General features: G+C 43.2%; 1 protein-coding gene and 1 long non-coding RNA gene across 6 annotated transcripts in view; one reads left to right on the top strand and one right to left on the bottom strand.

Moving 5' to 3' along the window:
- Positions 1-1,073, top strand: part of LOC142829927 (uncharacterized) — a 42,650-nt gene extending 41,577 nt beyond the window's left edge. Inside the window, exons 4-5 of the long non-coding RNA XR_016349924.1 lie at positions 631-678; positions 938-1,073. This is a non-coding gene — a long non-coding RNA (uncharacterized LOC142829927). The remainder of the gene's footprint in view (positions 1-630; positions 679-937) is intronic.
- IQGAP2 (IQ motif containing GTPase activating protein 2) overlaps positions 1-16,344 on the bottom strand; it is a 214,712-nt gene that overhangs the window by 114,949 nt on the left and 83,419 nt on the right. The gene's annotated exons all lie outside the window — the stretch shown is intronic.

The following is a 16,344-nucleotide window of genomic DNA, read 5'->3' as shown; positions in this document are numbered from 1 at the left end:
TGGTGGGGGGTCCAGTGGGGTTGGCCGGGGAAGATCCAGAGCAGGAACCGGCCAACGGGAGGCAGAGCTGACATGGGGGGGACTGGCCGGGGAAGACTGGGAGGAAAAGTCAGGGAGAATCAACCAACCAGCCAGCTAGGAGGTGGCAGGGGAGTGAATCAGCTGGCAGGGAGCAGGCCTGACCAGGGCTGTGCAGTTCTCAAGGCGCTCCCATCCCATGCAAGTCAGTCCGGCTGCGGGTCCACCACACGCTTGACCGGCGTGCAGGAGCATGGACTGGGCTGCCCCTCCTCCTACTCACACACAACCAGGGCTCCCAATGCTGATCGCGCCCCGCCTCCCAGTCACTCCCCCCACCTGGCTTGTGTCCAGCTCCCAGCCGGAAAACCAGGAAATACCAGACATTGCACGTGTCCGGTATTTTCTGGATTTATTTTTACTGGGCAGAGGGCCCCAAAACCGGACTGTCTAGTGGAAAACTGGACACCTGGCAACCCTAAAAATAGATCTTAGACTGTATCAGACAAAAACTGTACGGAACCAGTGTCATTAAGAAGCACCTTGGCCTGCGGTGCAGAGACTGAGTGAAAAGTATGGGTTCACTGACATGTTTCCTCTGTTCTACCCAAGGGCTACGTCTAGACTGGCCACAAATTCCGGAAAAGGGATGCAGATCAGGTAAGTCAGCATAGGGAAATCCGCGGGGGATTTAAATATCCCCCGCGGATTTAAATAAACATGTCCGCCGCTTTTTTCCCGGCTTGGGGAAAAGCCGGAAAAAAGCATCTAGACTGGCGCGATCCTCTGGAATAAAGCCCTTTTCCGGAGGATCTCTTATTCCTACTTTCATGTCAGCTCAGTAAGTTCTCAGGACAAATACCGTACATTTTATTACTTTAATATTTTTGCCCGTTGCTGTTTGGCTGTTTACTTCCAGATGTTGCTAGTCTTTTGCAATCCGGGAGATCATTGAAGGCAGGATCCTGACCTCCTACAAGCTCATACTCATATGGGATGTGGCCTTGTCATAATCCCCTGTATAGCATCCCTCTTGGCTGGTAATAGCCATAAGGCTGCCATCTTTTGTTTACTGTATACTCCAGCACACAATTGCATAGTGCCTTTGCTCCTTTTGATCTTTACATTTGTATAAGTGTACAAATTTCTTTCACATCACTAACTTACAATTAAATTATTCTTTCCAATCAAGTCAGATACATAAACTTCTGTAAAATAATGTCAGTGTTAAAGACATTGTATGCATAAATCAGGGTGTTTGGGGAAGAATACGTTATGGAGGAGAAAAAACTGATGCTTGTGTGTGTGGTGGTAGCCTTGTCAAAGTGCAGCAAGAGCTGCTTGATAGGAAACTAATGTTCAAGTTCAGCCTTGTATTCTTATTCCTCATATGATCATTCTGTGGTGGTTGCTTATCCTTCCCTTTTTGTTGCTATTGGAGTGCATAGTTGTATGCAAATTTGATTGTCATTAAATGCAAATGTATGTTCTGAGAGTGGCAATAAATAGAAATGATACACAATTTTGACATTGATTATTTCTCTAGGTAGCTTTGAAGTTTAGAAAGTAATTTATTCATGCAGTTGAGAAATCTAAGACTTCTTGGTGGGGAGCTCTCAAATTGTTTTTTCCTTTAGCACACAACAGCATAACATAAGCATTTATTTTTGGAGGCGGACTATTACATGAGTTACAAACACAAAGACTAAGCAAGTGCAGAGAATGTAAGAACACTGGACAGCATAGAAAAAGCAGGATAGCCTTTTGGCTATCAACAATCAATGAAGAGCTTGCCACTTTAGGCTGTCAGCAAAACCAGAATTCTCGCATATGAAATTAAGAGTACATTTACATTATTTCTGCTATAGAGCATCATAATCCAATCCGACACCGTGGCCTTAACTGACCTGAAACTACTGCTAGTATAGAGAAAGGCAGAGGCTGTTGGATTATTTGTATTTCTCTGAGACTACAATAGAGATGTCCAGCCCAAACAAAACTTGGCATGGAGCTTCTATACCAGGCCTGGGAAAATTACAGCCCATGGGCCAGATCTGGCCCGCCAAGCTACCAGATCTGGCCCACAGATGCCTTGGGCAGCCCCAGGCAAGCTCCCTGCTTGCCTCACCCCAGTCTCACACTGCTCAGAAATGCAGCTGTGGGGTGTTTTCTCTTTAAAAACTCTTGTGCCTAGAGGGGAGGAGAAAGGATTCAAGTGCTGCTCCTGACCCCAGCACAACCCCATTGGACAGTTTCTAGCCAGTTTCTAGTGTGAGCTGCCTGTTTGAGTAACAGGCAGCCATGAAGCACCAGTCCCCCTCCATTCCTTGGCTCAGTTATTCAAAAAGCACATGGCTACAGCCTGGGAAGGGCAGGTCAGGCTCCTTGTCTGCATGCCTGAGAAACTGCTGGGCTGCTGTCTTGCAAGACTCCTGGCCAGAGCCTGCCTCTGGCACTGCAGCCCCTCCCTTCCCCAACCCTCTGACCCCCTCCCCCCCATACCCTGCCCCAGATCACAATCCCTTCCTGCCCTAGCTCACAACCCAATTGCCTGCATCCCCTCCTATACCCCAATTACCAGCCCTAGGTCTAACTCACCCCCCTGCACCCTAATCCAGTGTCCCAGGTCACAATTCTCTCCTTCACCCAAACTTCCTCCCAGACCCCACACTCCCTCCTGCACCCTAATCCCTTACCCCAAACTCTTTTGTACCTAACCTCTATCCCAGACCTCCCCTCCTCCCCCCACCTCCTCCATTAATATCATGGAAGAGTGCAGCCCTCAATCACTTTCCAAATTCATGGAGTGACCCCCCAACCAAAAATTATTGCTCACCCCTGCCTTGTACTTTCCCTAAAAACAGTTCTTAATTTGTGCCAGAGCTAAGCCCTAATACTACTAGACTTAGCAGTTCATAGCCCCAACACCTCTGGGGTTGCCACCTCAGTTAAGTTAAAAAAATAATTCAAAGTGAAATCATTCAGGGAAGTCCTCTGGCCAGGGTTATGCGGGAACTTGAATCAAATGTTCATTGTGACCCCTTCTGGCCTTTGTATCTACTATGGTCACCCTAATTTCACATTTATTTCAAGTGTAATGAATGTTACAGTGACCAACAACAACAAAAAAAGAGAAGAGAGCATGAAGGCAAGATTCTGTGTCCCCTGCATGCTAAATAAAGCAGCTGGGATAGCAGAAGAGGCTCTTCATGCCCCTGCACCTACCAAAGAGAACCTACCTGTTGCAGGAACAGAAAACAACAGCCCCAAGAACCCCTGGCAAAGGCTGATGTAGGGGTGTTCCATGGCAGGAGATGATGTCGAGACAGACAGGGCTTTGGCATTTAACTACTGAGATTCTCAGCAGCGCTGCTGAAGTCTGGCATAACCAACATTCCTTCAGGGCTGTCTAAGTTACCACATTGGCTCCTGAATCAAATTAACATAAGGAAGGCACAAAAAGTTGGTTTAATCTTAATAGTTCTCTATCCAGACAAGGTATCCTAATCTGAGGCAAAGTATTTCCCCCTGCAAACCCATGCCCAGTCATTATCGAGGTAACTATCACATATAGCTCGGAATTAAACAAATAAAATGGTGCACAAGACACCTATTTCTCTGACAAGGTAAGTGTTCAACGATGTTTTGCCTCCAGACAACTGATGTCATTAACATCAAATGCGGAGGAAAGGTTGTCATCTTTACACCACTTGAGCAGCAGGGATGCGACGAACTATAACAGGAAACAATATGAAGGGCTTCAATTCTAATTTTGGCATACAAGTGAGGTGGGATTCAGTTCTCACATTTCAAAAATATTTCTAACAGCTTGGTCTTTATTTAAATGAAATCATTTTGGTAGTTCTTTAAAACATGCTATGGTATGGCAGAGAACATATTCCTGATTGATCTATCTAAACCAGGTGTGAAAAAGATGAACAACTAGGTTTATTAATTTTGCCTGGTGAACTTCAATGCAAGTGTATCTTTAAGGAACGTCATATTTCCCATAAAGTGTATATTTTAGGAAACGAAGCTGTCCTTGGAATGCAAAGGAATCTTATATTCTGCTACTGCAGTACTTGTCAGCTCAGAGAGAGAAGATTCTGCCTTTTAAAATATGCTACCTCAAGATGAAAGGCTCCAAAAATGCAACCGATACAAAGCAACCTAGAGCCAGCTGGAACTGAGTACTGAGCTATAGTTTCTATCTACAGTACAATGCTTTTTATTCGTAGCAACATAAATCAAAAGACATCAAAAAGTTAGTGAATTCCTGGCACAGTAACAGTGATTACCTGTATGACAGACCTTGAGTGCCACACAGCAAAAGATTCTGGTTTCACTGTGCAATATAGTAGTAACGAGAGATCATACTTAAACTTGGAAAAGGTAGGGTTTTTTTTTTATTAAAGTAACAAGAGGAGAGTTGAAGTAGTAACTGGAAGCATTTACACTTCACCACAAACTTAACTGATAAAGAAAATGCTGTTAATTTGTGCGGTTAAATAAAAAAGTACTGCTGACAAGCATTTGAATTGTTATAGCTAACATTCAGCACAGAAGACTAGAGAAGTGCTGAACGCAAGCTCAAAATAACTTGTTTAATATTGCTACACTATTATCTGAACTGTCTTGTATTTGAAAAACAAATACACTTATTTAAGAATAAATTCAAAATGCATGTAACAAAGGCCATAAATATGTTCATGAGTTTGAGAAGGCAGGTTCAATGAAGCCTGAAGAGGACAAAGATCACAAGCCAAATACTGAGGCGTTACTTAGAAGCATTACTAAAATGCTCAGAAAGTTTAGTTACTAAAAGGGAATTGAGGGTGGTATGTTCATATCTGAGAACCACTACCCTTTTTGCTCTGTTCTCATGAGACCAGCACACACATTGTAATGAAGTAAAAACGTGCCTAACCTGGAGGTAAGCTAGTTATTTTATTTGGAGTCACCAATCTATTTAAAATCCTCTTAGTAGAAAACAAGAAGCAGTTAATAGATGTTAGTATGCGAAACTATTTTTCCCCCTTTTCCAACGCACATGGATTTCCACATACACATCAGCCACACCCAGAGCGGATATTCACATCTTGGACTCCATGCAGTTAGTTACATACCTTGCAACTGAATTTCGTTCTATTAAGACAAGGAAGGAAGGGAAACAAGGTGTACAGGTGACACCTCCCTTCTTCATTATACCTGTCCTGCCACTTTCCAAAAACGTAATCCAAAAGTACCGAACCCCTCAATTTAATTCCTGTAGCATCCCCATATAGGGTACTGCCAATAAACTTGAAATAAACTTAAGATAACACTTTAGGACAAGAAGGGCATAGTTATGCTGCATTGCCAGCATTACAGAATCTATCGGAACACTAACTCAGTTTTTATACACAGGATACAGAATAGGGCCTTATTAGGTTTGCCAATTTTGGTTGGACATAATCCTGGAAGTTTCATCAAGTGACAATTTTAATTGAAGACTAATTTTCAATTCCTGGTGACTCCAGAACAATCCCAGAGAGTGTTGGCAAACCCATGCCTTATGAAAGGCACCGTTATATTTCATTCTTGGGCAGTGGAACAGAGAATGTTGTGACTTATGCCTACCGATACAAAAGAAGTTTTAAAAAAGTAAGCGTGTAACTGTTAAAAATCCTAGTGGTTACATGTGCTGCAGGCTCTGTAGTATATACTGCACAGCCTGCAGTGCAGCTGGCTCCCCAGGAGTGGGCTTACGCATAATGGCTCCTGGCAGCTGTCCCCACTCCTGGAGAGCTGGCTGCTCTGCGGTCTCTGCAGTATAAGGCTTATACTGCAGAGCCCACAGCTGGCACCCAGGAGCAAGGCCAGAAGCCAGTGCCGGCTGTCAGAAGAGTTGAATTACAACTAGAATCTCTAAGATGATGCTTATCAGTAAAATAGTTAAACTCTTACAACCCTACTTATGACTTACAGAAGCCTTGTTTTAATATAGGATAAGTTGAGAACAGGACTTTGTACCTTACCTATCTGAATCTTCAGCAAGAGTAAAACTAGACTTTTTGTTTAGCAAATCCCCAACATTGTACTAGTAAGAAAGTTTTGGATTTTAAAATATTGTTTTAAACTATTGTAAATTGTTAAAAAATCTATTAGTAAGGTGTGGGTGTGGGTACACACACACACACACACACACACACACACACACACACACACACACAGTGACTGCTTTCACATGCACAATTATGGGCTGTATTCTTCATTACTAGGCATCTTGTTTATCCATCACACCTACACAATGTTGCCTAACAGTATGGTTCTCTCATGGTAGCCTTTTTTATGCACTTTGTGTTTACCATGTAAAGGTATAGGGACTACATAAAAGACACAAAACAGTGGAGAATTAGGATCTTGTGTGCAGTATGTTAAAGTGACAAATGTATATGCTTTTTTCCCATGCCAGGCTTTCCTGCCACATCTACAAATAGAATTCTGTAGATACTCTTACAAAATCCAAGTTCACAAGGTGGCAGCATAGAAACTATTAGCTATTTTAATCTGTTTTATCCCACTGTGCTTCTATGTGGGTTAATTAGTGATTAGAAGTCCAGAATGTCAACTGCCACACAGAAAGCGATTTTAAAGTTTAGGATCGCCCGTCCAGGCTGGTGTTTGCTGTCTCAGACAAGCCAGGTGACAAAGCCAAGCCTTGTTTACTCAGCATTTCTAATTTCTAGCATAGGCAGTCACCATTCCAATATATAGCAAAATGCACGTAGTGAAATGTGTAAGTGCAGACCTCTTTCTCCAGTCCCTAAAATTGAACAGGCACTTTGTGCAAGTCTTGAAAAAGATTTTATTTTGCTATGTCTGAAGATATATTTTATCACCAGCTAATATCAAGTACATCAAATTCAGTAATAGTTTTCCAAGGTAATATATTGACCTGGGTCCAATACTAACAAAGCTTGAGTCTATCATCATGAGGGAGGCCCATCTTACCTTCCTGTTCTTGGCTTGCTTCCAAGCTACCAAGAAGGGCTAGGAAGAAATGCTAGCAAAACAGCAAACACCATGGGAAGGAAGTAAAGGAACGAGGGAGGGGAAGTGGAGGGGAGTTAGCAGTGAAGCAGCAGATAAAGAAGCCACAATGATCAGCTCCAGAGGAAATCTAATCTAATTCTTTCTAGCTGCAAGCATGATGGCCAGCCAGGTCAGCTGATCAGGCATGAACGAGTAAGTAGTATTAATGAAATGATATTAAGATGCCATAGCAACATTTTAGAAGGGGAATTAAGCAATTTCTCTTAAAAATCTGGGGTGGTTTCTGGGAGGTAACTGGGGAGATGGTTATAATTTTTTTATATTACCTTAAGAACAAATAGGAGACCTAGACTAAGGCCAGAATCCCAGTATGCTAAGCATAGAGAGACAAAACAACAACGACACAAATAGCTGACAATCTAAGCACAAGACAAGTCAGATGATAGAGATAGGGGAGAGCAACAAAAACAATAAGACCATATTGGTCAGCATATTAAGCAGTGGAATCAGCCCATCGCTGCCCTAACTGTTAAATTCTTTGGAAGCATCATAGGAGGATTTCAAAATGGGATGTGAAGAGGACATGCAAGTGCCTGCTGGACAGAAGCTAAAGGCATGGGCTAATCACAGGCAAGAGCTGATAGAAAAATGAGAGATTACATGTACAATGAGAACCTTAAGTAACAGTTTTACACTATGAAGGACAATCTGTGGAGAGATGCAAAAGGAAGGGTGACAGTAAAGCAAAGGCCTAGGAAAAATCATCTCTGCACCAGGACTCTGAATGGATTAAACCTGTAAAATAAAATTGCAGCTGTCAAGGCCAAGGAATAGGGTTTTGCAGTAGCATGGATGTGATATCATGTACATGTACATGTAGGTACAAGGATCGATTGGAAAGCCCATGTCTTATGCAGAAACAATTTTTAAGATTTATACATAGCCTTGATGCAAGGACCTACAGAGAGGCCCAAAGCCAAAGATGGTGGTCTTGAATGACAGGAAGGATGGCAGCGTTATTACAGTAATCAAGAAAGGTGGTGGTAGGGAGGGCCTAGTATTGGAAAATTCAGAGCTTTGTTTTAGCCATGTTGGGGTTGGCCTTAGGGTTAGCTATACACCGGATTGAGAGCCAGAGACAAGGCTGACATTTTAGTTTGGCAAGAAGAAAGGCATGGAGAAGATGTCCCAAACAACATATACTGTATATTGGTGAAACCCACTACAGAAACCAAACCTGCCCATAAGGAAATTTGCTATTCAGAAAAAATAGCTTTTGGCATTCAGAGCATTACTAGCGTTAGCAGAGAACTTCAGTCTACATAGAAGCAGAGTTGTTTGAGCTGAAACATTATAACCAGACGTGGGAGACCAAATGTTAATTGAAGAGGTTTTTGTTTTAATTTCAAAATGATTTTTAAAAGGTCCTTGCATGCAGGCATAGAATAAATAAAGGTGTGTTTAATTTATTAGTTGTCCATATTTCTCAGGTTGCTAAAGGAATGTGGTCTCTAGCTTATCTCTACAGATCCAGGATATACAAACATACAAGCTACTGTTGAATCTTATGGTAACTTAAGCAATATTGCTCATATACACACAGACCAGGTCAGAAGGGACCATCATGATCTAGTCTAATGTTCCGCACACTGCTGGACACAGAATCACCCCTACCCACTCCTTTAGTAGGCCACAACCACTGAGTTACTGAAGTCCTCAAACCATGATTTAACGATTTAACACTTTCAAGTTAGAGAAAATCCACCACTCACACTAATTTACACTTGCAAGTGACACTGAGCCCCAATTTGCAGAGGAAGGCAGGGAAGATGGTCTCTGCCAATCTGTCGTAGGGGAAATTCCTTTCCAACCCCATCTGCTAGATCATGACCATATCAGCCTACTAGAAATTTTCTCAATGTGTTAAGAGAATGGATACAGTTTGACAGAGGCCTTGTGTCAGTCTAAGTCCCTCAAGAGGTTAAGGAAACTAGAATAATCATGAAATGAGGTTTGAAAACAGTCAGTCATGGTTCAGAAGCTAGGTTAAAATAGGGAAAAAAAGCAGAAATAAGTAGTCAGTTTTCAGTGTGGCAAAGTAACAGTGGAGTACCCATCACCACCTTACGGTGCCAAGCAGTTAATGCATTTAGGATAGTACCTCAAGCTCTTATTTGGGGCCTCCAGGCCCACCATATTAAACAATGTGCTCACAAAAAGGACTGTCCTGCCCAGAGAGACTGCAATCTATTTCTCAATATTTGTTGAAAAAGCTGGCAAAATCTGCTAAGTATACCCTATTTAGGTTACCAAAGGTTAGAGAAGACAGGAATTCCAGAAGGACTTAAAACAACCAGAGACCACAGTGCAAGAAACTCAGTGTTTACAAATACAAGGTAGCTCACATGAGTAAAATAATGAGCTATTCATACTTCGCTGTACTACTAAATAGCTACTGCTAATTTTGGTATTGTTGATAGTTCAATGGAAGCACTCTGCATATTCTAACCTTTTGTTGTTGTAGCGAAAAGAACGCAACCTGGATACACAATTGCCTTATATAACAAGATGTTTTATTTTCCCTCAAATGTTGTATTCATTTATGGTTATCTGGAAAAGTATAGCAGAAACAAATTGAAAACCTAATAAAAAACAGGTCCAAAGAGTCAAAACCTATAGGCTTAGAAACATATCAAAATAAGTTTGAAGATATTAAGAAAGCAGACCTTAGTGGTTTACATAAAGTAATGAATCGTGTGGCAAAAATCAAAGTCAAGCACTCTGTCCTCCTGTCTCAATTCAAGAGCAAGAAAACTGAAAAGCAATTGTTCACCTGAAAAAAAAGCAAGCTTTCTTCACAAAAAATCAGTGACGTCGTCTTCACAAATAAAACATACAAGAAGAAGTGACACTAACTTAAGCCTTTTTCTGGGGAAGTCTCCTGCAATTCTCCTACAGCTTCTTTCCAGGATCTCACAAGCACTTTACCAACAACCTAATTAGAAATAGGTAAATATTTCCCCCCATTTTACAATGAAGAGATGAAGGTACATAGTTTAATTGCCTTGTCTAAGGTCACACAGCAAACCCATGGCAGACTCAAGACTGAAACTTCAATATCCTGATCACCAGTGCTGCATTTTAATAATAAAAACCAACCTTCTTTAGGGGAATAAATTCACTATTTGGCAGTTTAATAAACTTCACTATAATGCACACAAAAAGTTAGTCTCATCACCAATAAGAAGATGCTACAGTGATAAGTTACAAGAGTTCAGTTAGCAAAAGTAGTCTAAATAGGGACATATGCCTTTCAATAATAGGTAGTGTCACAGGGCTCCTCCAGCCCCAGGGGCTGTCTCCTCCCTTTTGCTAGAATGAACCTCTGACTAACGGCCAAATAGCTTGGATCCCAGGGGTTTGTTACAGTAAGGGTTTAGGAACTGTTTTGGGTTGGGGGGCTGCTCACCACAGAAAAACGTCAGTTGAGAGCCACACACAAATGAAAAGAAAAAAATCCAACCCCCTCACTGACAGTCCACAATCCTAACACTCCCCACATTTCCCTCGCACAGAGCCTTGGGACGTAGGCTAGTATGTTTTGTGTGCACTAGCCCTGTGGTGGGGGCAGTGGGCTCCCCTCAGGAGCCGGATCCAAGCAAGCTGGGGGCCACATCTGGCTCCTGTGCCTCAGGTTCCCCACCCCTTGTTTAGTGTATTACCTCATAACATATACTGAACATGACCCTTCAAAAGCAGTCAGATTTAAATTCATCCACATGCCCCAAGTAGTCAGTGAACTAACCAGAATGTAGCACATCACTAGTCTGATTTAAAAATTAAGCGCTCAAAAAAAAAATCCCATAAATCCTACAGCTATAAACTTGAAGCAAAAACAGTCCACTAGGTTAGGGTTGGCTGTGATATAAACTATTAACAAGCTAGACACTTTGATCATGTTAATTAGTGTAACATCAGAGCTCATTAATTTCTATCACTGTACAAAAGGCTTAAATGACTTAAGTTGCTATTTTGATGAGAGAAGCTGCTCTTACATCTCTCTTCCCTGCCTCCCTACCAGTTAACTTAAACATTTAAATGCTGAGGTCTCTGGGGGCAGGTGCTGTTTTACTGCACCTCTATGCAGGATCTAGCAAAATGAGCTGGAATCTGCTACCATAATACTAATAAGATAATTAAAACATCACAAGAACTGTAATCCACTGTTCTATATCATCTGAGAGTCAAAATATATTTTTTCTCTTTAATAGACTCCATCAACATGACCTTAGATCCTTTAGGGATTTGCAGGAAGGGGGTTCAGAGCATTGCCTGGATGTTTCAAATCATGAGAAATAGTAATAAAGGGTACGTCTCAACTGCAGTGTAATCCCAGCATCACTACTCTAGTTAGCAGACCCTGAGTTGGTTAACCTGGCATTGCAAGCTAGTGCAGACCCTCAAGGCTTAGGTTAGGGATTGTTGAAACCCAGGAATCCTGTATCCAAACTGCATTTTGCAGGTATGAGTCCAACAGCCAATATTCCAGACTTCCTAGCGTCCTCCCAAAACATGGCTGCTCTAGCCTTTTGTTCATGGTGGTAAATAGACTGTCCAGTGGACAAAGTCAGTTTGCCTACAGGATGTCCTAGACACCATCAGGTAGGAAGACTTAAGCTAACCTTCTGTGTTCTTTTCGCACTGATTGGCTACATAACATTTTGACTAAATCAGGAACTTATGCCCAATGCTAAGCCCATTTAAGAACTCTAACCTCAACTATGGCCAGGTCTACACTAGACTTGGAAGATCTAAGAGTCCAACAAAGTACAAGTCCAGTGGGACTGTGTCTATTCTGCAAGCCAACAGGGCTTGAAGCCCAGGTTCTGGCTTGATTCAGGCTTAAACCCTCCACCCTTCTGCAGTCCTGTGAGCCTGGGATAGCATAATTCGTGTGTAGACAGAAGAGTAGGGTTAGGCTCAAGCCTGAGTTTGAACCCTGATCTTATACTGTAGATATGCCCAAAGGGAAGGGAGCCCCTGCTGTAAATGGTAGAGTAGCTAGCTTTAGTACGAGTGATCTCAGAGACACTAAATCAAACCCATCAATTTCCAAAAGTGTGAAGTACTGTATAAAAAGGTAGTGACAGTGATGGCATGGGGATGCCCACACCTCCACTGGGTGCTGGGGAGGAGGAATAGCAGGCTGCAAGAACCAGCCACTGGTGCCAAAAGGAAGAGATGTCTAACTACCACCAACCACACAAATGAAAGAAAGAGCAGGAAGGACAAACCACACCCAGGAGGTGAACTGTCATAAGGATATAAAATTATATTGAACAATATAAGAATGGCCATATTGGGTCAGACCAAAGGTCCATCCAACCCAGTACCCTATCTGCCAACAGTGGCTAATACCAGATGCTCCAGAGGGAGGGAACACCAGGTAATCCTCACATGATCCCTCTCCTTTAATCCATTTCCTGACAAACAGAAGCTAGGGACACCATTCCTACACATCCTGGCTAGTAGTCATTGATGGACCTAACCTCCATGAATCTACCTAGCTCTTTTTTGAACCCTGTTAAAATTCTAGACTTCAAACATCCTCCAGAAAGGAGTTCCACAGGTTGATGCACTGCATGAAGAAAAGGTACCTTTTGTTTGTTTTAAACCTGCTGCTTATTAGTTTCGTTTGGTGACCCCTAGTTCTTATATTGTGGGAATAAACTACTTTTCCACACCAGTCATGATTGTATAGACCTCTATCATATCCCCCCCCCCGTAGACTCCTCTTTTCTAAGATGGAGACCCAGTCTTTTTAATCTCTTTATATGGGACCAATTCCAAACCCCTAATCATTTTTGTTGCCTCTTTTTGAACCTATTCCAATGCCAATTTATCTTTTTCTGAGATGGTGACAAAATCTGTACACAGTACTCAAGATGTGGGCGTACCATGGTTTTATATCGAGGCAATAAGATGTTCTGTTTTATTCTCTATATCCCATGGGTTCCCAAACTTTTTGATACCTGGACCAGTAAATCCATTCACGAACTTTTGGAGGACCAGTAATGTTCATTTGCATATTCATTAACCAAATGATGAATATTCAAATAAGTTGTTTCTGGTCCTCCCAAATCTCCCAGTGCCAGCTTTAGCAAAACTTTTGATATGGTCACCCACAATATTCTTGTCAGCAAGTTAAGGAATATGGATTGGATAAATGGGCTGTGAGACAGAAAGAAAGCTGGTTAGACCAGGGTTTCCCAAACTTTTTACTTTAATTGGAACCCTTTCACCCCCCCCCCCCCCCCCACTTCTGCTTTTTGCAGCCCAAAAATATAAACACATGAAAAAAACTGAGAAAATACCAGACATGTTATATGTCTGGTATTTTCTCTCAGTAAGTAACTTGTATTATTACTAGATGTATCACAGTTTGTAGTTTTGAACTGCCTGGCTGGTAAATGTGCTCAGGCTGCATGAGTGTGTCTACCAGCCAGATTGCCCCAAGTAGTTGCGAACTGTCTCTGCCCCATTCCCCTCCTGCCTCTGTGCCCTCACACATGATTTGCTCCATCCTGACCTTCCTCATGCCCCACCCTTCTTTCAAGCCTTCTCCCAGAACCTCCCCCTCCAGGGCCCTTCCCCTCTCCCAGCATCACCCTGTCCCCCATCCCACTGACACCTCCCCTCCTGCCCTTTCCCTCATGGTCTGCACTTGGTCCCCTGGCATTTGTCTCTCCCAAACCCTTGTCCCTTGGTGCCTTCTCCCCCCCCTCGCCTCCACCGCTGCACGAGCCGGTCCCCCACCTTTTCCTTCCACATTGCGGGGCCGGGGTCCGCACTCAGGCCCCGGAGGCTGAACTTGGAGCCAGCCAGGCCCCGCAACGTGACTCCCGCGGGTTTCAAAACCCCGGGCCGTGACGTCACGCCATGCCCAGGCGTCCTCTCCCCCCCCCCCCCATGTGCAACACCGCACATGGGCGGCAGGCGGCGAGGAGGAGCTGCATGCGGCAGAGACGTCCGGGGCCGAGGGGAACGCTATGGGGCGGAGAGGGAGGACGCGTGGGGGGGGGGGGGGAATCTGGGGCCCACTCCAGGCAGAACCAGGGAGAGGCCCAGCTCCACATAGTGCTGGAGCAGGGCCCTGGCTCTTAACTCGCTGGCACTTCCGGGTACAGGGGTGTGGGGCCCGATTCGACCGAATGGGTCAAATTGGCCTAAAGGCCAGCAGCCACCAGGCACGCTGAGGCCCGGCATTTTTCTTCCGCGGTCCGTTATCGGGCCACGGACCATAGTTTGGGAAACGCTGCTCTATCGCTTTAATGATTCCCAACATTCTATTTGCTTTTGACTGCCACTGCAGATTGAAAGGATGTTTTCAGAGAACTATCCACAATGACTCCAAAAATCTCTCTTGAGTAGCAGTAGCTAAATTAGTCCCCATCATATTGTATGTATAGTTGGAATTATTTTTCTCCAATGTGCATTACTTTACATTTATCAACATGAAATTTAATTTGCCATTTTGTTGCCCAGTCACTTAGCATACGTCTACACTTGCTCCCTAGTTCAACCTAGGGATGCAAATGTAGCCAACCGAAATTGCTAATGAAGCAGCAATTTAAATATCCTGCTCTTGATTAGCATAATCTTGCCTGCGCGTTATTCCGCTCAACAGCTCATTCGAACCAGGAAGTGCGCTCCGGGACACGTTAGTTTGAATCTAATGCATCCCACAGTGCACTTCCTGGTTCGAATCAGCTGTTGAGCGGAATAATGCGCAGGCGAGATTATGCTAATCAAGAGCAGGATATTTAAATTGCCGCTTCATTAGCAATTTCCGTCGGCTACATTTGCATCCCTAGCTTGAACTAGGGAGCAAGTGTAGACATACCCTTAGTTCGGTGAGATCTTTTTGAAGCACTTCACAGTCTACTTTGGTGTTGAGCAGTTGGAATCATTTTCCACCTTACTGTTTACCCCTTTCTCCAGATCATTTATAAATAAATTGAATAAGATGGGTCCCAGGACAGACCCTTAGGGGACTCCACTAGTTACCACCCTCCACCCAGAAAACTTACCATTTATTCCTACCCTTTGTTTCTGGTCTTTTAACCAGTTATGAATCCACGAAAGGACCTTCCCTCTTATCCCATGACAACTTACTTTTAGAGCCTTTTATGAGACCCCTTGTCAAAGGCTTTGGGGAAAATTGAAGTACACTATACCCACTGGATCCACCTTGTCCACGTTTGTTGACCCTCTCAAAGAGCTCTAATAGATTAGCAAGGCATATTTCCCTTTACAGAAACCATGTTGACTTCCCTCCCCTCCCCCCAACTAATTATGTCAATCTAGGTGTCTGACAAAAAGCTTTCTTGCTCAAGTCAGGAGTTTGAAGGGGGCCTCAGTAGGTGAGAAACAAGGTAGGCCAGTGAGCTGGACTTGAGGAATGAATACATGCAGCACTAGCTTTAAAGAGAATGTTTCTGCAACACTGACTGGCAAGTAGCTGCTGTAATTACAGTTCAGGAGCAGCAGTGGGCAACCTACAGTCTGAGGGCCACAGTCAGCTCACTGAGGTTCTGTGTGTCTAATGAGACATTTTGTTTACCATTGCCCATGCACCGAGTTGCCAGGTTCTACTGGTTTTCATCAATGTACTTTTCCTTCTGTTGGTATTTCAGAGGTGACATGTACTTAAAGCAAGGGCAAGTCAAGTGAGGTGTGTCCTGAGGGCACGCATTGTAAGAACCGGGTGCTCTCCTTTGCATTCAAAGTTCAATTGGCACACCTATCACAAGACTACCCTAGCCCAGGAGACAGTCTTAGTTCACACAGTCTGGCGCACACAGATATGAAGGAAGCCACTCATGCAGCCCACTCACTAGCCTAGTTTGCCCCTCACTGGTCAGGAGTTTATGTCAAGAGGGCACAGAACATCTGCACATCTAAACAGGATATTTGAGGTCCATGCTGAGTTTTCTGAATCAGTTTTGGAAAGTAGAACAAGATCTTAAAAAAACAACAAAAAACCAAGCAGCAGAAATCACAGCACCCTTCTTTAGCAGAGCACATGCAGATATAATCAATAGCCAACAAAATTAACTCAAAGCTAAAGAATACATATTTAATGCATCCTTAAATAGTCTATCTTGTTAAACATAGACCTCCTTAGAAGGGCTAAAAAAGCAAGCCTTACATGCCTGAGATGCAGCTTGATAACCCATTTCTTCACCAGGCCAAAATCAGATGATGTTTTATTAAAGATCTTACATCCTG

The sequence above is a fragment of the Pelodiscus sinensis genome, chromosome 6 (assembly GCF_052426305.1).
Source record: "Pelodiscus sinensis isolate ZL-2025 chromosome 6, ASM5242630v1, whole genome shotgun sequence".
In the NCBI taxonomy this organism is placed as follows: Eukaryota; Metazoa; Chordata; order Testudines; family Trionychidae; genus Pelodiscus; species Pelodiscus sinensis.
This window is presented reverse-complemented; position numbering and strand designations above follow the sequence as displayed.